General features: G+C 35.4%; 1 long non-coding RNA gene across 3 annotated transcripts in view; it reads right to left on the bottom strand.

The window, feature by feature from the left end:
* The window catches only part of LOC137141902 (uncharacterized), a 128,230-nt gene that overhangs the window by 105,793 nt on the left and 1,296 nt on the right, over positions 1 to 21,141 (bottom strand). For all 3 annotated transcript variants that reach the window (XR_010916771.1, XR_010916770.1, XR_010916772.1), the window contains exon 2: positions 20,987 to 21,069. This is a non-coding gene — a long non-coding RNA (uncharacterized lncRNA). The remainder of the gene's footprint in view (positions 1 to 20,986; positions 21,070 to 21,141) is intronic.

Genomic DNA, 21,141 nt, shown 5'->3' with positions numbered 1-21,141 from the left:
GGTGTCATGTTGACAGACACAACTAACCGTACTTAACTGATATACAGACCATTAAATGGTGGGCGAGGAGAAGGGCTGAATTTTACCTGTTAAGAATAGAAAAAATAGGTATGGCTACTTATTATTGTTCGAGTTATGTATATTTTGACATTAAACTTGATCCATGAAAAAATAAATAAAATTAAAACAAACATGCTATGAGCAAAGCGGGGTTACTTCTCTTCTGCAGTGCAAATATTTTGACTACTTTTTGTGAAATAAGCAAAATATGATATATTGTATTGTTTTGTGATGATAACAAGCCTTGCATTAAAACTTTTCGGTGAGCATTAAACATTTTTTTTTTTGGTATAAAATACTTCAAAATAAAGGTAGTGGGAATTTATGTATTTTTTGTTTTAAATTGCACAACCAATTATTTCTACAATTACCTCTCTCTCTGTCTCTCTCTGAATATCTCTACATGAGGATATCCTGGAAATAATTTTGCAGTTACTGTTGTGTCCTTTTACATTTGTGGAAAAATATTACAATCATTGTCTTAAATCGAATTGCTGTGGGGGACACTTTGGCATATATGTGCATGCACAAAGCATCCCTTCTCTACTCTCGAATTACACATCCAAATGAGAGATCTACCTCTGCTTTAAGACTAGGTTCTTTTGTCTTACCTTTGAAATTACAAAGGAGCTTTCCTAGAACGCCTGCAGATAGTGTCAATGAAAAATCTTCCCTTACTTGAGGTTTCAGTTTGTGTGTTAGATGAAGATTGAGATGTGGTTTTTGTTAGTTTAAAACAGGAATAATTATGGTGCCATAAATTTCACATTCTTTCTAGGCAGATTGTGCCCATATCTTCCGACTAATATGCTGAAATTTCAAAAGAAAAAAAGCACCTCCTCAGCATGAATAAACTCAGAAATATGTATTCATTCATCATCACCAGAAAAGCCAGATTCCGGGAAAAGTGAAAATGCTACACACCTGTTTTTTTTTTTAAACCATTTTCATCATCATAGGATGAATTTTCTAACTGGGTGCTAATACAGGTTGCACAAATGCTGCATTTATATGCCCACATATACACTTCGGCACATACTTGTCTGCTTTACATGAATAAGTGCAAATCTTTTCATTCCAATATCCTATACAGGCACCTACCTTTAAACTTCGTCCCCTATATTTGAAAGCTTGGTTCTAGGGAGGAATGTACAATGTATTCTTTACTGCACAAGTTTAACTTCCCACAAGCAACAATTCTTAAAGTATTCTTGGTAGGGAATTTTTATTCTTCCTTAGGCCTTTTATTAATACACTGCTCGATCTTTCTCTAACTGCACCCACTCTCTTTGTGATCATACAGTGTGTAATGATATGTCTGCCACAGGAGACTGTAGTTATACCATAGAGTGGAGAGCATCAGATCAGCCAGTCTGCATATACATTTCAAACAGCTAGCTACACCAGTGAGAGAGAAAACGTAAGAGAGTAGAAATGACCTGCACTGTAAAGCAGAACAGCAGTACTGTTTGGTACTATATGCTGCATGCATTCCAGCAATGTGAAAGGGATATTACATCTGCTTTTTTTACTTCCGTGTCAAGTATGTTGTGAAGTAACACAGTAAACCTGACCGGTGAATCCTCTGCTGCACAGTCCAGCATAACTTTTTTGTGACTATCTTGTGGATTATCTATTGTGCATCTTGTTTTCCAACTACTGGGCTTCACATAATGATAGTTTCTCCCTGTTATACCTCTATAGTCTGTAAATTCAGGTTAGAGATTTACTAGAAACCGGTTCCAGAAGCCAGAATAAGGAACCTGGAATCAACACCGCAAGCTTATGCAACACTCAGATAAAAAGCTAACTACTGGTTGTAGAATGATCACATTTTTAAACTAGACATAGGACCTTGTCACAAAACTCAGATCTAGGTTTTAATCCAAACTTTCCCAAAACTCAAGAGAGCGTGGGCTCAGGTCTGGTATTCTTGCTTTTAGTGCATATGTGGAAACCCTCCCTCAGCCAAACACAAATGTCACAAGCAGAGAAGAATTCACCTTGCACAGATATTCACAGACAACTGGGAGATCCACAAATTGATTTCCCTGTTTGCAGAATTTAGTCTTTAGTGCCTATACAATCTGAGGTTTAAAAACAAACAGGTTCAGTCAGAACATATCAAAACAAATATACAAAACCACATCACATACCTCTTTTGGCCACCTCAGATTTTTTTTTAAATACCATTACACTGGTCTGACAAATTATATAGTACCAGTTTGTCTAATTTCACCTTAACGCAAACAAGCTAGTTCTAAACACCTTAAAACAGCAACTTATACCTTAACTAATTCACTAAGCAGATAACAAAAGCTGACCTAAATATCATTTTAGAAATATACAAACATTGATCATTGCCTGATTTTATAAAAATAATTACGTGAATATGTCTCGCATAAAAATATGGAACTAAAAGAGTAGATTAAAGCCTGATCATCATGTTACCAACTCTCAGAATAATTGATGTTGGTTTTAAAGTCTCAGCTCCTGCACTCATATGAATTGATGGCTTTCATTCTCAGTTGCCTTTTATTTTCTTTTAAAGTCTCTATTCATTGTGGTTGTGGAGAAAAGTTTCAAACTGTGAATATTAAAGGCTCAAAAACTAAATGGAAAATAAAAAAGAACCCCAAAATTATTATTAACATTTTATGGTACTTAAACCAGTCTCATGATTTTTGAATTAATGTTGGAGGGTGACAATATCTGTGACCTTAATCCTGTATTCCATTCCAGGAACTCTCTTGAGCCTTGATCACCAATTGTGCCAAATTGACAGTGATGATTTTGTGATCCAGATTGACATCTGCCATGGCAGGTTCAGACCTTGAAATCCATTTTCATTTTGGACCCAGCCTCTAAAAGTAGGAGTCTTGTGTACTAACCTAGAGCCTAATTTATTAATTTCAAAATAAAAATTCAGTAAATCCTAAAGCAGTAGTAGGTCATTATGGCCACAGTCCCACAATGTGATCAGCAAAGTGATCCACATGGTCAGATTGCTGGGCTTGCATGGAACCTCAGGGAAATCAATGGGGCCCACCACAGGTGTACACAAAATAGGAGGACTGGGGCCTAGAAGTGCATCTGGATGAATAATAAATGTGTTTTACTGACCTTCACTTTAAAAAATAAATATATAAAAGAGGGTCATGATGTGTAAATGGCCTACCTAGGTTTTTCTTTTATTTGTTTGTGTTGTAGGGGCCCTCAGATGACGTGCTTCTTTATCTTCCTTTAAACAGGTGGAAATCATACTCCCTGCTCAGGCAAATTTGTATATTATTAGCAAAGAACAAGGCCAGTCAGAGCAACAACTATTGGCAGTGCCAGAGCTATTGGCAATGCTCAAACCTGATGGCCAGCAGAAGGGACTTCATAGAGCAGACAAGACAGGAAAAAACCGATGGGTGGATGAAGTGCATCTCCTACAAAGCTGTCAACAATGGGCACACACAGACAAGGAAGACCCAGTTGCAGATGGTCACCAGCACATGCACTTCCATACGAGTGACATAACAGTGATCAACAGATAACTAGTTTTGCCACATGAAATATCAGCTAATTGTGTGCTAGTGCAATGCTGATTGCTTTCATTTAAATTGGGTGCTTAATGACCATCACCGGATCATCTACATGCAAGTGTGAGCTGATCTCTACTATCACATCTTCATCTCACCTCTCATGAGCCTTCATTGCCTCTGTTCATTCTTGTATGGCTCATTCTCTTTGAGACCCCTCCATTGCCCAATTAGTCACCAAAGATGCCTTCCTAATTCCATCAATTGCCGCTCTTGAGACATATATGGTGCTGAACAATTGAGCCCAAAGTATTTTAACTAACATTATGGAGTAAAAGAGCCAGTTCTGAAATGTAACTGTCACTATCCAATGCCTGGCCCTATAGCGTATTAACACACACAGCAGGGAAGGAATAAAATTGTCTTACAACATTTTTCTATTATTAGCAAAATCTAGTTTTGTCCTGATAATTCATAAGCTTTGGTCTATTCGAGGAACACTGCCTTGTTTCTAACACTGACACATATTTCTCAGATTGAGCAGCTGATTTGACCAAAAACTGCCCATGGATAGAATGCTTTTTAGTTGGTTTCTTCTGCATCTCTCATATTTTCCTCTCCTAAAAAGCACAGTTGAGATCAGAAGGGCTGTGTCTAGTGGTCTGGTGCTTCAATGGACAACATAAAGCCAGAGCTGCCATTATGCCAAGACATTTCAATGACTGCCTATGAGATAGGTCTCCTCCATACATACACACTCACTGAAGAAGACAACAGATCCAGCAAATTTGGTGGTGTTATACCCAGACATTAAAGATGTCAAGAAGGTGGCACGTCAACTCACCTAAGATGGATTCGCTACAGGTCTTTAGGGACTTAAGCCTTCTATCGTTTGACATTGTCTGGCTCTACTGGAAGGAGGACAAGAGACACTGGATGTGGTTTATTAAGGCCTCATTTCTCCTTTCTTTGGCTCCTGCACACAACCTTGAAATTCAAATGCTTTAGGTGTATTTTAGTAAATATTGTATTAGCACACACAATTATAAAAATGTAGAGCTAAACTCATAGAAGGAATCACGCTCATTAGGAAACATACAGCCATAACAGGCAGCCTCAAAGAAATCCTGAGCACATTTAGCACACTCTACTACACTTTTATTAAGAGCACTCTCTTTAATCAACTGATTTTCATCAATTCCTAGCATGGTTTTTCTTCATTGCTTTTTCTCCTCCAGCAGTCCCTAAACTTCGTTCTGCTAATGCATGTCTTTTTTCCCAAGAAAGGATCAGGTGGATCAAATGTGTTCCTACTTTTGTTACCAAGTTATTACAAAGCTGCAACAAGCTATTAGGGAGTTCCAGACTCTGGCAAACAAGTCCCCCAGTCTCTTTTTAAAAAATAATCCAGGTTCAACTCTGCCTGCCTGCCTGTCTGTCAGGATCACTGAGACCTGACTCAAAAGAAAAACAAAAATCCTTATTATGTAGGAGGTCCAAACCATCTGCAGTGGGCTGAGAGAGACAATTAAAAGGAAAAAATAAAGAGAAGGAGGAAGGTCCGCGGATGCATTCAGAGTCACTGAGGAGCCTGAGACCCTGGAACTGGTAGAGAGAGAAAGAGACTGTGGGTGAAATTGAAAGGGGGGTATACAAGAACTGTCATTGCACAGGGGAAAAGTTCTTTAAAAAAAAAAACCAAAAAAAAACCACCCAACAGCGTCGGGATCAAAGATGAAATAAGAACTTATGAAAAAGCTGTCCAGAAGATCTACTAACCCTAAGGTGGCTAAAGTAGAAAGAGGGACGTGGAAGGTAAGGAGAGGTGATAAAGCCATTCTGGCACCAGATGGTCCACAGGAAATCTTGCCTGCACCAAAAGTTACCTTAGAGGCAAACACAAGAAGCTGATAACAATGGAGAATTCAGAAAGGTGTTTTTTCTTTTAAATAAATAAAGCTAGTCTGCTATATTAGTTTTATAAATTCTCAACGCTCTCACAGCATTTGTACTGCACAGAAATGGAGGGAGAGAGAGAGAGAGTTAACCTGCAGTAATAGCTGTTTAAGTGCATATAAATCAGATTATTCTGTGGAGGAGACAGGGAAAACCAATTCTGTTGTAAAGGACAGAGAGAGAGAGAGAGAGAGAGTGTGTGTACGCTCATGCATGCTAAAACAATGTGTAGAGTCACAGAATAATAATCAAAAGAGATACTTATGATTTTTTTAAAAGCCAACAAAAGAAACACGACTGTACCATGACTAAGCAAATATTAGTAGCTAGCTACGGATGAATGTGGTTATAGAAACTTTTGTCCCTACTCAAGCCAAAATTTTTAGAGTATTTGTCCCATTGTATGTAACTGGGTTGGCTTTTTTAAGCACGAGGGATGAAATTTTGGCATCACCGAGGTCAACAACAGAACACAAAGGGGCCAGGATCTCACTCAGAATAGGAGTTTATGCATAGCCTGATCCTGCAAACACGCCTGTAATCAACTTTACCCATGAAAGAGGTCCTCTTGACTGTGACGTGATCACGTGTGTAAGTGACGTTACTGATGTGCCGGTTTGCAAGATCAGACCTCCACCAAAGGAATCATTTTCAACATGATTATTTAAAAATGCTTTGCATCTACCATGACATCACCACAGCTGTACTTATAAAACACATGCTTAGAGAAAGATTGCAAGGGTGTCGCATATAAATTTAGTTTAGCTCTTAAAGACCAGGTAGTGTACATATACACCTGTACATCTAAAATGCACTGCACATATTCTCTACCAAATAACAGAAAAGGCAATACCTTGTTATAAAAAATGTGTCTGTCTAAATATATATTTATGCTGAAGCAGGGATCTGAGGTTATTTTCCAGATTGTTCTTGTATCCAAGTGCAACCTGTTTATTTTGACCTCATTTCTTAGAAATTGTTGATGCCATGATAGAAATATGCTCCGTGTTCCAACAAGCAACAAACAGTTCTAATGACGGAATACTCCATCTGTGCTGTTAGAATGTACAATTTCAGTCTATAGCTTATATATGTTCCTATAAATATAAATACATGCTTTTATACTTTCTTTTAAAAATATGCAGTTGGAAACATACACTGTACAACCTATATTGTAGCTGGAAATGAGGTATATGTTTTAACATAACAAAAGCATCAATTAAAAATATTTTTGCTAATTACAATGTTCTTATCACCATAGAGAAGAATACAATAATGGTGCTATCTATTTCTGATTGTATATTTAATCCTTAAAAGTAAGGGGAGCTTGTCTAAAATTCTCTATCATCACCAGAAAGGAAGGATAAAGAATGCAAAGTAAACTGCATTATTTACAATACACTGTCATACTGAGTTAAATGGATTTTTTCATCAACCTCATATACTGATGAAAACGCATGTTGTAAAGGAATGCGTATTCTGGACCTTCAATTTCTCTTGTATCTTCTCTTTTTATGTGGTGCAGCTGTGGAGCAACACCCACTGGTACCAGTAGGATGAAAATGGCAATCTTTTCCTCTACTAAGGTCTGGTACCAATTATGTTGGATTTAGAAGCACTATATAAAAGACAGTGCTGATTTGTTTCTGAATTTGTATCTTGATTAAACTGTCAGACTGTGGCACAAATGCAGAGCTTACCTGATTTTAAAAAGTCATTACATTAAATTATCCAAGAAATATGGTACACCATATTTTTTAAGTCTTCTGATTCTGTATTTTATGTTTTTATTTTAAATTTTGGTTATGCAAATGGTACTATTCAAATGGCATAGACACAGCAAGTCATTTTACAGAAGATACTATTCAAATTGTAAAAGTCAAACAAAAATGTCTACATGGAAAGATTGTGCTGCAGCACTTTAAAACCCAAGCGATGGGCACAAACAATTACAGTTATTCTTTTATAAACCTTTTTAACTGAATTTTGTCAGATATATAATTAAACAGAAAGGCCCAGTTCAGTTCTCAGTTATAGTAGCATGAATCTGAAATAGCTGCACTTAAGTCAGTGGCATTCTTCTGAATTTATCCAAATAAATAGAGCAGAATTTGCGTGGGGTTCTTAAGGTTAATTTAATTTTCCCTTAATAGGTTGAACATTTGTCTATATATTTAAACTATCTAGAATTCTAAAGCTTAGGATGAGTACTTTATCCATTGTTCTTGATTACAGTATAATGAGAAAAAAAACAAAAGCAGACTGAAGCAAGAATTTGTTCTCCAGGGTCCAGTCATGCAAAACTCCCCAAAATGAATTAAAGAACAGGCCCGAATTACTATTAAATCCTCAGTAACATATTGTATATACCATTCTCTGTATACCTATGTAAATATCATATGAAAAGCTGTTGAAATAAATTTTCAAGCCATACTTACAGGATGCTGTTTTTCCTGTAGCTCCTACTATTTTTTCCACCATTGTTCTAATTTATGTCGTTACAATTTTCTAGTTAATTTAACATACTGATTGTCTGAGTAAGTAAGTAGTTTTGTGAAACTTGTAAATGGTTTAAAATTAATCAGTATGCACATTATTCCTAAATTTAAGGTAGATGGCGTATACTTGTGTGTATGTGTTTGCTACATTTATTACAAGAAGAAAATCAATTTTTATACTAGTCAAAAGAAGTTTTAAACTTGGCTGCTCTAGTTTTTCCCCCCACACAAATCAACCCTTAGCTCTTTTGAATTGAAACAATATGAGATGATTATTGTGGGAAATTTTATTGTTACTGAAATTTAAAACTTTCTGTACCCAATTCTACATTTTCTGTAAATCAAAACCCTATTTCACTTAGGGCTACAATTAAACAGAGGAAATCAAAGACTAAGTTCCAAGCAAGTCTTGCTATTAATCATTAGAAGAACTAGTAGTCCAAGTACTTTTACTGCAGTTTCTTTCTGCCTGAAAACTACATTTTAATCTAAAACTTCAACTCTTTAATATAGACTGTATCGCAGATGAGGCAAATTAAATAAGTTATACTATAACAGCATAGTATTGCAAACAATTTAGTATAACACAATAGCATTGTACTACAATAGTCTGTACATGACTCCAAAAATAAAATTCTGACTAACTATGTAATCTATCAAAGTTATTTATGGACTTATTTTCTCCTCTAAAATCAACAGTTGCTTGTTGAAAAGTACAGATGTGACAACGCTTGAGCTGACACAATACCACTGGACAGTTATTTAGGGCCTGATCCTACACCCATTGAATGTAGTGAGTTTTGCCCTTAACAGGAATGGATGAAGGATCAAGGCTTTTCACTGAATGCATCTGAACTGAGTTGCTGTGTGTTTTCTTTTTTTAAGTGTAACTTAAAAATAACATTTGATATGAACATGAAAATTAGTGTCCAATGGATTTCTCATTTAAAGAGAATCACAAAAAGACATATTATTTAAACAACAACACTAAAAAAGTAGTGACAACAATGCACTGGATGTATGTAGTTAGGATAAATATGTATCTAAATACCTCATCCACAAAAAACTATTGACTTTTGTTTTTTAATAAAAAGCCCATACTGGACATAACAGAAAATAGAATATGCACTGTTAAAACAGAATAAAAGGATTAAAAGGGGGGTGGGGGGGTTATTTTATGTTTTTGCCTCATCTCATATTGATATTGATCTTGAAAGTTACTGAATTACCATTCCCATACTATGTGTGTCAGTAGCAGCATACAGTAGCGTTTTGCTTTGCTGATTAGATTGAAGTAAAATAGGTAAACTAGTCACCATGGCTATAGATCTATAGATTTCTTATCTACTGGTTCTTTTGATTGGATTTCTAATTCAGTGACAGACTTGAACTGAAATATCTATTCATCACTGGACTGAACTCCTGGTGTGCTCAGTATCTCTGTTTTTTGAGAGTATAACGTTCGAATTCCAAATCTGCCAATCAGCCTCTGAAGCAGTATACTATTGCAGTGAGTTTCCAGGTCTCCAGTTCAAAGCATGGTGGAGCAAGCTGATAATTTTGAATGACCACCCATCTAACTGAAGGAGGGGGGAAATACAGCTTTGTCTTCTTTTTTGATTTGAGCAGCAGTCACAGACAAGCACTGATTATATAGGAGGTGCATGAGCTAAAACCATAGTCTTGCCTGGCAATAATTCTGGAAATATACCTGTGGGTGTTCTGAGATGAGGAGTAAAGAAAGAAAAAGTGGTACAAAACCAATTTAAAAAAAATACAAGAGTTTAGGACAAATGTGCAAACAGGACCAAAAAAAAAAAAAAAAAAAAAAGGCAAAGCATGTTGCCTTGAGATAGTCAGAAAATCTGTCCAAAGGAATAGTCCAAACTATAGTTTTATCCTCCCTCTTCTTTCCTTCCTTAGGTTTATCACACTCAATTATTCCATCTGGTCTCAAATTAGACTTTAAGCTCTAAGGGGCAGGGACTGTGTCTACTTGAGCATTATACAATTCTTAATATAATGGGGACTGTAGCTGGTACAACAATGCAGACAAATAATTATAATCTTCAGTCAAATTTTCAGAATTTTGTGTGTCCAATCTGAGACACATAGGTGCTGAGGCTCAGAGGTGCTAAGAACCCAAAACTCCCAGATGAAGATTTTAAAGATCTCTGGTAATCAGGCACTAGATATCTCAAGTGCAGTACCCACAAATAAGTGAACACTTCTGAAAATTCTGGCTATAGGCTTTCCATATTGTTGATTATAAATACAAGAAGCACTATTCTCCACACAGATCTCTATCTATTCACTGAAAACACCCCAGTTATTGAAGTAAAGGGCTAATCCTGTAGACGTCACGGGATTTTTTTTTTTTTGGATTTGATGGGACTGCTGACGTGTGCAAAGCCGCATCACATGCATAAGTGTCTGCAGCATTTGGATGTAAGTAATGTACTCAATAAAAAGGTAGAAAAATTAATTAGTTTTTAAAACAGTTATTAAAAATACAGTTAGCCTTATGCAATAACTTAAAAATGTTATAGATTTTGATGACTTGAAGCTGAACACACTGAGGAATAAGTGGTGCTCCCTTCACTTGGTAAAATTTTAAGCAGGATAAATCTGTTTCTTAATTATATGCATCACATGTGTGTCAGGGGGTGTTCTTCAGTGTAGCTGTGCCCCTGATGAGAGAGAGAGAAAAAAAAAAAAAGCTGGAGACAGGGTGATAGAGGAAGCCTGTTCATTTCAGCTGACTGTAATTTGCTACAGGATGTCAATAATGTAATGACCAGGCACTCTCACTAGTTCTACTAGTACTAAGGAGTTCAGTTTCTAACAGGAAACATAGGATGGGTCACAAAAGGAAAAAAACAAACTACACCTGAGACAGAAAATACTAGGCAGAAGAGAATGGAGTTATCAGGAAAAAATTCAGCAAACAAACCACTTAAATATGTCAGAGGACATCACTTTTTTTTTTTTTTTTAAACAAGTTTTTTCCCAGATGGCTATACTAGAGGAAACATTTGAAATGCATTCTGCAAAGGAAATTTTAGTAATCAATTATCTATTCATTTCCATATGCTTTAATAGAATGTTAACCACATACTGTATTTTAATGGTTTGTAAGGAAATATCCTACACTGAAATGGGAATGGATTTGGTGATTTAACAGATCTCTTCTATCTCCAGCTTTTCTGATTTAGGTTTAGATTTTTTATTTCAGGTACTTGTGTGAAGAATGCCAACTTCCTGGTAAGCACATTTACTTGCTTATGTATGGACAAAACAGAGTAACTTTACAAGATGGTGGTGGGGAGTGGAAACATGGTAGGTTAGGAAGGGCACCAACTAATCTTCTGCCTATGAAAGTTTGGTTTCATATTCCACTTTAGACCATGACTAACGCTGAATTTTGGGAGGAGGAATGTTCTTTTAGACCCTATCACACAACCATCACATAGTGTGATATGATTGGAAGTGCCTACCCAAAATAAACCAAGAAGTAGAATAGCAGGTGCAGTAGAGGTGGAGGTTGACATACATTAGCAGATTTGTGCAAAGTGATGTTGTTAGTCCCTCAGTTTCATAAGCATTATTTGCCCTCACACATTTCAAAACATCTTACCCCCCAACTAAATAAACAAATAAAATCCACACACTCTAAGATATAAAACTTAGCATTTATATCATGCTCTGAATGTTCAACCAATAACTACAACACAACACTCCTATGCAAAAAGTAAAGATTATTATCCCCGCTTTACAGGTGGGGAAACTGAGGCAGAGAGGTGCAATGACTTGATCACGGCTACAATCAGTACTAGAGCTGGGTTTAGAATTTAGGATTTCCCAACTCCCAACCCTTTGCTCATGCCTCCAGACCACGGGCACCAAAACACACCCATATATGTTAAAATTATGGCCAGGTCCTAACTAGTGCGCCCCACTTGGTTTATGAAAGTTGGAATAGAGAAGAATAAATCTCATTGTTTTTCAAAGTAGCACCACAATCTGTTTATTGGCCCTATCAGACAACCCCTTATTACTGGGTATACTACTACTGCGAGTAGCCAGCCCCACTGAAGCCAATGGGACAGAGAGATTACTCACAGTAGAAAGCACTTCACCCAGTAATAAGTATTTACATGTTTGGGTCCTAAAGAAGAAATTCTCCCCTGTGCAGAGGGCCAGAGTATGGCCTATGCACTACATAACTTGGCTTTAGTGAGACTTAAAAGATGTACAGATCTGGAGCTGGCCCTCTGCAAAATGGGTGAATTTCCCTCTACTAGAGTAACAGTAGCACAATAACTAATGGCCTTTCATTGTTTATACTAGTGCTCAGAATTTGTAACATTAGAAAATGCTGTGAAATGTATCTAAGAAAAACATCTTCCAAAAGTCACCAGAAGATTTTTGTGTTGATGAAAATGCATTACATGAACTAGTGAGGAACTGCAACCAACTGTACAATTCACTGTCCAACTAGCTTTCAAAGTTCATCTCTAAATGTAAGGATGATTTTAAGAGTTTTTGTCTGTTCTTTATAAGCAATTTTAAAGTAGTGTTCAGAATTAGAAAATGTTGAATTTTTCATGAATTCCTCTCCAGAGAAGCGTGTTAGCTGCTCTTTATTGAAGGTTTTATTTTGGATTTGATTACTTCTGCTGAGGAATATCCATATGACCACAGAAAACTACACATTTCTTACTCTATTTTGGAATTTAACACTTAATCACGTATCCTCTTTTTCCAAGTGTGTACTCTTCACTGTATTCTGTTAGGCAGATGACAGAAACACAAAGGCTATGCCAACAACATAGGATGGAATTTTGATGTCATGTATCTAACAAGGAATTTTGTAAATGGTCATAGGCTTTAAATGTATGCAATCTGGCCCTATCTTACAAGAAGAGAATACCTACTTTGGGAAGAGAATGTATTTCTATTTAATTCTTGAAGTTCTTTTTCACACGCCAGAGCTGCATATACTGGTATATGGAATGTGGTATGAAATACTGCTGACTCATTAATTATGGAATATTGAGATGTACAATGTCATCAGCAAGTGTGAGGACATCCTTCATATGTTACAGAAGTCATAGTAGAGTAATCCCTTTTTCACAGTTAAGTAAAGCAAAGCAAGTAGCAAAACCTCGACTGGATGTGCTACCCTGCTTCCAGCATGGCCTGTTCTCCCACACCAGATACAACTTCCTGCTTACCAGCTGTCACCAAACTAGTCCTCTTTTTGTAGATTCAAGGAAGGGATGTATAAACCATGTTGGTTGAGGTCACTCTACCAGGCTGTGGTTCAGTAAACTATTCCTTGCCTTTTAGCTTAACCAACATTGTAAGTTATGACTTATAAAACCTATTTTGGGGGCCAAAACTACAAATATATGACACTTGATATTTTTAACTTGTTAAACTGGAAAAAACAGAATGTTTATGAGGTATCCAGAGGTAAATCAAAGACTTACCATTTTAAATAAATATTTTACATATTCAATATGATTTTACATGTGTATGTGTGCACACCTATTTTATATATATAGAACATTCAAATTCAATTCAATTTACACCGAATTAAAGTGTGTGTGTCCATATACATGTGGATCTATGTAGATAAATACGTGTGTATGTGACTGCAAAGATGCCCACACACACAAACAGGTAGAGGACACAGTCTAGTGGGGTAACTTAGTATTAATTCAAATAAAATGTAAGACATTCAAATGGAATTGAAATTTCAGTATAAGTAATCATTTTATTTATAATTTAAAAGGTAAATCAAGATCTTAAATCTGTCATCGTAAATCTCAATTTAAGAAACAAAATTTACAGGTGACCATTTCAGCTTAATTCCTCCTTCTATATAATTTGAATATAGAATTTATTAAAATAAGAAATTTGTATCCTTTTGGGGGGAAAAAATCAGTCATTAACTTTTTAACATTTGATTATATAAACTCAAATTATATATTTAAAAATATACTTTGACATCTAAAATTACATTTAAAAAAATCTAAACACGCTGTTTATGTAACTGAGAGATGGAAAAGTTTTAACTTTCACACAGCATTAAAAAAAGTTGCAACGAAGTTTATAATGAGAATATATGACCCTTGGGTCTTTGGAGCCTTAGGTCTTCCTCTGGCCTTTTAAAGTAGTTTTCATCCACTTTTGGTGCATAAATATCCCATGGATGAACCTGGCAACACAGAGATGACCATCAAAGGAATATGGATGCCATGTCCTCTAAAACAAGAGAGCTGCATTCTGGCACTCCTTTGTTTAAATCAGTCCAAATCATACAAACACAATATGCACTGCGTAAGTCTAGACAGCACTTAGTATTAGTTAGAATCACTTTAATGCTCTCTCTCTCTATATTTAAGTTTAGGTTTCCTGTATCATTCATTTAAATTTAAATAAGTATTACTCTACTTCAAGGTCCTGATCCAAACTCATTGACATTCATGGAGATTTTCCACTGACTTCAATGGGCTTCGGATCAGGCCCTAAAAGACTGGAAACAATTTTTCTACAAACGAACAAGACAATAAATATAAACTGTTGCGTGCGACAAATGTCGACAGAAAAACTCTGATCAGAATTAAAAAAAGATGGTAAATTACAACCAACAGAGAACATGAGCTATATTATTAAAACAAGACTTTTAAAAATGAGATGCGATATACAGTAGGAAGAATATAGCAATTCTAAAATAAGAATCCTTTGTGTATGAATGTAGAAACAAAGATACTGACCAAGAGTTCTTGAACACAATCAAATAGTGTTCCCTACCCTTTTGCACATTAACCGAGTTACAATTAAAAACAAGACAAAATACCAAAGGACTTCCAATGCATTCAGGCTGTTGTGTATCGAGAAAGCACCTACTGGACTGAAATTAGTAATTAATTATCAATTCAAAATACTACAAATATTTGTAATTTTTCATGTTGATTATACCAGGTAGGTGAAAACTTAAGTTTTAAGCAGAAACCTAATATACTTTGTGTTGAAAAACTTTAACAGCTGTATAGTCTTAAACAAAAACCAAACAAAAACAAAACCCAACAACATCCTAACTCAGGACATATACTGATTTGACTTATGAACGCAAAGTGACATGGCCTACCATGATCGCAAAACACGAAAATACTACCAAATATTTTTCTAACCTACTCAGCTCCCTGCCCCAATAAGTAAATAAAATGACACAAAATCAAACTGTTTGAAGTTTCTTTTTAACTTTTCATCCAGTTGTTTCCAGTATTTTTTTCTTTTTGTTTAAATTAGCAGAAATAAGGAAAAAATAAAATAAGGAACTATAAAGAAAACAAGGCCACATATGACAAGTATTTTTCTAATCCTAGCACCTAAGCAGAGTTGTAGTAGTAGTTATGCACTGTAGCTCGCATTTTCTCTCAAAAATGTAAACAGAAAGCATATGAGATTTTTGATCACTAAAAATAAGGAGGTATTTCCTCTTCTTGATTTTTCCAAGAAATATGGTGAGAAATTCATGTCTTTTTGCACTATATGAAAAGATACCATGTTGACCACACATGTGCAAGAAAATATGCATGTACAACATGCTAAATACACACAAGACTTTAGAGAGCTAAAACAATGCTGCAGCAATGTATATATAATCAATCAAGAGCTATAGAAAATGAAGACTTTCTAAATTAATATTTAATAAAGGCCTATTAATAATGAATTATTATATATAATATAGTCAGATATTAAATAATAAATATTTAATATTTTCTTTTACAAAAATTATAATCAGTGTGTGAGGCAATTTATTTTTCTATTTTTTTTTTTAAACACAAGTCTGAAAAACACATGTCATTTGAATATTTCAAAAAGAGCATGCAGAAGCTGAATGTTTCTCCCGGCAGATAACCAGACATGAAGGTTGAGGTCATTGTAGTCTTATACCGAGCCAAAATTCAATAAACAGTAATTCAAAGGTGTCATTAATATTTAGGATAATTCCAAAAAAACTCCTCTAATTTATAAGAAGTATTTCTTTTTAGGAAGCCACAGCTTTAATTATGTTCCTAATGAGAACCTAATGCCTCTCCCGCTTCTTCCAAAAACTCTCGTTTACTGCACCAGGCTCATGAAGCTGCTTGGATCATCCTGTATCATCTTTGGAACCCTCCCCACCCACACACATAATGTCTTTTAAGAAATATTTGGGAATGACTTTCCTGAATAATTTCCATCAGACTCCTGAGAACCGTGAGAGGGAAGAGAAAGTCACTCTAATTGTTGCACCAGAATTTAAAACTGCTACGTATACAGGCTTGATCCAAAACCCACTGAAGTTAATGGAAAAACTTCCACTGATTCCTATGAGCTTTGGATCAGACCCTTTGTTTCCAGAGGTCGAACATAACACGTTTCAAATTTATTGAACAGACAATAATGTAGAAGTATTAAATAATTAGTAACACTAAGCTTCAGGAAATAATGGTTCTTATAAGGACTACCCAAAATAATGAGGATTTAGATTTAACCCACATACTTTAAAAGAGATTAAACTGTGAAAAGGCCCGATTCTGCAGCTCTTATTCAAGTCTGCAGTCTCATGAGAAAGGCCATCAGAAGAGGAGATCAAACTCAGAGTTTTGTTCTGTCTTACTTTATCAAGATCCTGATCCCACTGAAGTCACTGGTAGTTTTGTTACTGACTTACATGGAGGAAGGAGTAGCTGTGGAGTTTACATGGGTTTCTTTCTTTAGAAAATCATAAATGGATTTATTCACCAATGCCGATATATAGGTGAGATTTACAAAAGTGCCCCCAAAGTGTTTTATTGTGCCTACTGACTTGCAGGCATGCACACGCCAATGCACTAAATCCTGATGTTTGTGCACATAGGGCCTGATCCAAATCCCATTAAAGCCAATGGAAGGACCCTATTGATGTCAGTAGACTTTAGATCAGGCCCATAATTACAGGCATGTGAGAACAGAGGTTTACACATGCATTAGAATTTGTGCTAATGCAAGCTTGCAAAAGTGCACGTACAACTTAAAAAAATCTAGCCCTGCTCTTTTAGATCTACCTATTTACCAGCACCTACCTACCTATGCACGCTGAGGGTGCCTGACACAGCGGTTCTGTGTAGAAGTACTACTACCACTGTCTAGATGTTCATGCTGCAATCAATAGTTTATCGAGCTGCATGCATACAGAATAATTGAATGCATACCTTTGCACAAATCAAATACAACATATACCGAATCAACACACACGGAACATATTTCTTCATCTTTAGTAGTACAGCATGCACTGTTTGACGAATTAAACATGTAACTGTGTTTCTCATTAAAATGTGTTTTTTGCCAACAAACTATACAAATCAAAATTAAAATTGTGACATGGTATTGCATTGTTATACCTCCATCAGAACAGCCAGATTAGCAAAGAAGGATGATTATCTGCACCTGTTTTGAGCTGACAGCAAGCAATGCAGTTAAGAAGCAAAATGCTTCATTAGAACACATTTCACATTTCTGAAGAGAAGGTGTCACAATCACAGACATGCCCACACCTTAAGCAACCATGTGCACAAGGGACCTTGAACCTTGCTGTTCAGCCTTCTAGACACCACAGCTTTATTATGTCACAAGAGCAAGTGTCACATGGAATGAAGGCTGATTACAGTTAAGTCATTCTATTTGTGAGGAACTCACTGAAAGCACACCACTATTTTTATATGCAAATCTCTTCAAAAGAAATCTGGATGAAATAAAAAATGAAAAAGGAGCCCAGAAATAATATCTTTTAGTCTCTAAAGAATATTTAATAATATTTGGCATGTGTTAGAAGAGGCCAGGGCTCTATGTCTCTGTCTATGTCCATGTCCATATGAAATAAACCATGGTTTGTATCACATCATTTATGTAATATGGACAAGAACAAGGAACTATAAATATCGTTCAGAGAGATGCCTCAAAACAAACAAACAAAAAGATCATTGGGAGAGATGCTTCTAAATAAACCAACAAACAACAAACAAACCCACCCCTCCTAAATTCATAGTAGCCCGAATCCTTCAGGACTCACCCTCGCAAAATTCCAATAATTTCAAAGGGAGTTTTGCCTGAGCAAGGTCACCACGGTTTGGCTCTCAATAATTCAAGTCCAATGTATTACCTTTTAAAATAATTACCCCATCATAATCCATTCATTTGGATAAAGTATTGTGTACTTTGTTCATTTTGTTGTATTGCAGTCTACCCGTGATCTTTTACATAATATCTGCTTTCAGTTCAGCACTTCACATTACTCACAATCCTAAAACAGATTTACCTTCAGCTGTTGCATTTCCTGCGCGGCATATATCAACAGTATTTGGTAAAAAAAATACTTTGCAACGGGATGTGTGTGATTTTGTAACCTGTTACAGACAGCAGCATTACCCCCCCCCCCTTTTTTTTTTAATAACAAAAAAGTTTAACTGACACTATTATATAAAAATGCACTTGACTGTTATCAATAAAGATATATTTTAATTATGGAGGGTATTACCCATACTTGCATTTTACATCCATATGTCACAAACTGCAGAATAATACTTCGCAGTCCAGTATAAAATTCTTTAATAAATTAAAAATTTTAGTTCATTGTCATAATTCCTAATATGGCACTAATCTGAGGGTTTTACTGATTTCTTTATCACTGGTTTTATTCCAACTATTAGTCCAAAATAATTTTAAACTTAAAAACTTGGATGAAATCAATCCACCTAATGAATTAATTTTCATCTCCTTCCTTCAATTAATGTACAAAATGCACGATTTTTATGCCTTACTAAGTCAATTTGTAGTATGCTCAAGAATATTTTCACGATGAAATAAACCAATAATGTATCAGTTCTGCTTTTATTACCTTTTTCATATATACAATTTATAGTGAATCATCTAGAAAATAACAATGCAAGCTAATTTACTGTAAATCATTTTATGTTTCTTTTAAAAATACTAATCAACAATAGAACGACAACAGTATTACAAGCTAGTGAGAAAAAAAACTGCCTACAGCTATAGAACTATTAGGGTCTGTATCATGAAGCAGTCTGAATTTCCCTTGGTGTTAAAATAAAATTAACTATAATTTTCTGATTTCATAACTACTACAAATATTATAGCTTAAAATTTCCCAACTCTTATTTTATGTGTATTGTTCTATGGACTTTACACAGGCTCTAAAATAATACTTGGAAGAATTTAATTTTAGTTTTGCTACCGTGTCATACATTCCTGAACTCCTGTCTTGATCTCTGCAGCTCACCAGTACATACTCTGCCTGGTTCTGAGTTTAATCAGCTTTACTACTAAAAGTTATTAGTTGTTGTTTTGTTTTATGTTGCCATAAAAGAGCCCAAATACAATGCTATTATGTAGATTATTTTGATCCAGTACTGTCAGTGGCCTAAATTTTAAAATAGCTTTGCACAAGTTAGGCAGTATGTTCTAATTATTTTTGTTTGAAAAATAAATCAGTTTAGGTTTAGAGTTGTTTTTTAATTTTAAATATACTGACACAAATAAAATAAAAATGAGTAACTTTAAAATATTTGACTAAGCCTCCATATTTTGCAGTGTAAAGGAAAGCATTTTCTGTTACAAACATACAGAAGGAATAAGCTTCACACAAAATGTCTTTTAAGGTATATTTCTTTCCAGCAGAACAATGATCTATTCTCCTGTATTTGCACATGTACATTTTACTTGGCTGCATGAATGCAAACTAAATATGATATCAGCCTTTTCATAGTACTAATATATCTTAAGTGTGTAGAGTTTGCCAAATTGACTGAGAGCTTCAGGGTTATGACAAGAACATCTACATCCACATGCTGTTTTGATCTATAAATGGCATTACATTATACAAGTATTATACTTACATAAATTCCTTCATTAATTGTGTGTGTGTGTGTGTGTGTGTGTGTGTGTGTGTGTGTGTGTGTGTGTGAGAGTGAGAAAGAGAGAGAAAGACTGATTTATGGTGCTTTAAGAGATTACTAAAGTGATTTTGAAACTTTGTTATAAAAATTGCTAATTATAAGTAGGATAATTCTGAGCATTCAGAAACAATACATATGGGAGCAGGAAAAAAGTATGCCAAAATGCACATTGCTAAAACAATCAGGAAAACTGAATTGTAGTGGGATGCAATTAACAATGGTCATCAAGTAACATTCAAAATTATCAGTTAATAAATGCACATAAGCACACCCGCAAACACACACACACACACACACACACACACACACACACAGAAATGACAAAGACTAATGTAACTAAAGATTAGCTGTTTTTATAATTGCTCCAAACTTAAATGTTTAGTAATTAAACTAAAAATCTGAATTTGCACCACACAACTTTGTTTTGTTTCTTTTCAGGTTTGAGCTTCCTTCTGTTAAAAAAAGAATTACCTAAGGGGGAAAATTAAAAAGTGCCATTCAACAAAGAAGCTACAGTGTAATCAATGAAGGCAAGACTGGCACAAGTCCTAGAACATTTGCATTCAGAAATAAATGCTGTGATCGACCTTTGTCTGGTCTTAAACAGACTGGCAAAGGAAGGAGTAGACCTGAGAGGGAGGGAGAATGAACCCGCAAAAATTAACAACAGTACTGCATCCTTAATAATCTGCAAGTGACCATTTTACATTCATCTAAACCTTGATGGACCAAGATGTATTGCAGGTTAAAAATAAATTAATAAAAATAAATACATAGTTAAAAGTCAATCTCCTGATAGCCACTAAGAGTTTCTGAAACTTAATTTTCCTACTTGGTTATTACTCCAGCTGCTCATTCCATTGTGGAGGAAAACAAATGTGAAATGTTACCTCATGTCAATCAGATGCATCTAAGTGATGGGAAAGAATCTTACCCTGTGAAGGGTGGGAAACAAGCCTCAGGGACGAGATACCGAGAGAGGATGCCAAGGTGTTCACCTTGCAGTTCTGCAGTCTCCTGTGAAAGCAGATGGAAGACACTGAGTGAGCTCCATGGTATTTCTTGATTGTGCAAGTGCATGCAGGCCTG

The sequence above is a fragment of the Emydura macquarii genome, unplaced genomic scaffold (assembly GCF_026122565.2).
Source record: "Emydura macquarii macquarii isolate MOO-44397 ecotype Brisbane River unplaced genomic scaffold, CSIRO-AGI_Emac_v2 contig_3122, whole genome shotgun sequence".
NCBI lineage: Eukaryota > Metazoa > Chordata > Testudines > Chelidae > Emydura > Emydura macquarii.
The sequence above is the reverse complement of the archived record's forward strand: the minus strand, read 5'-3'. Positions and strand labels throughout refer to the sequence as shown.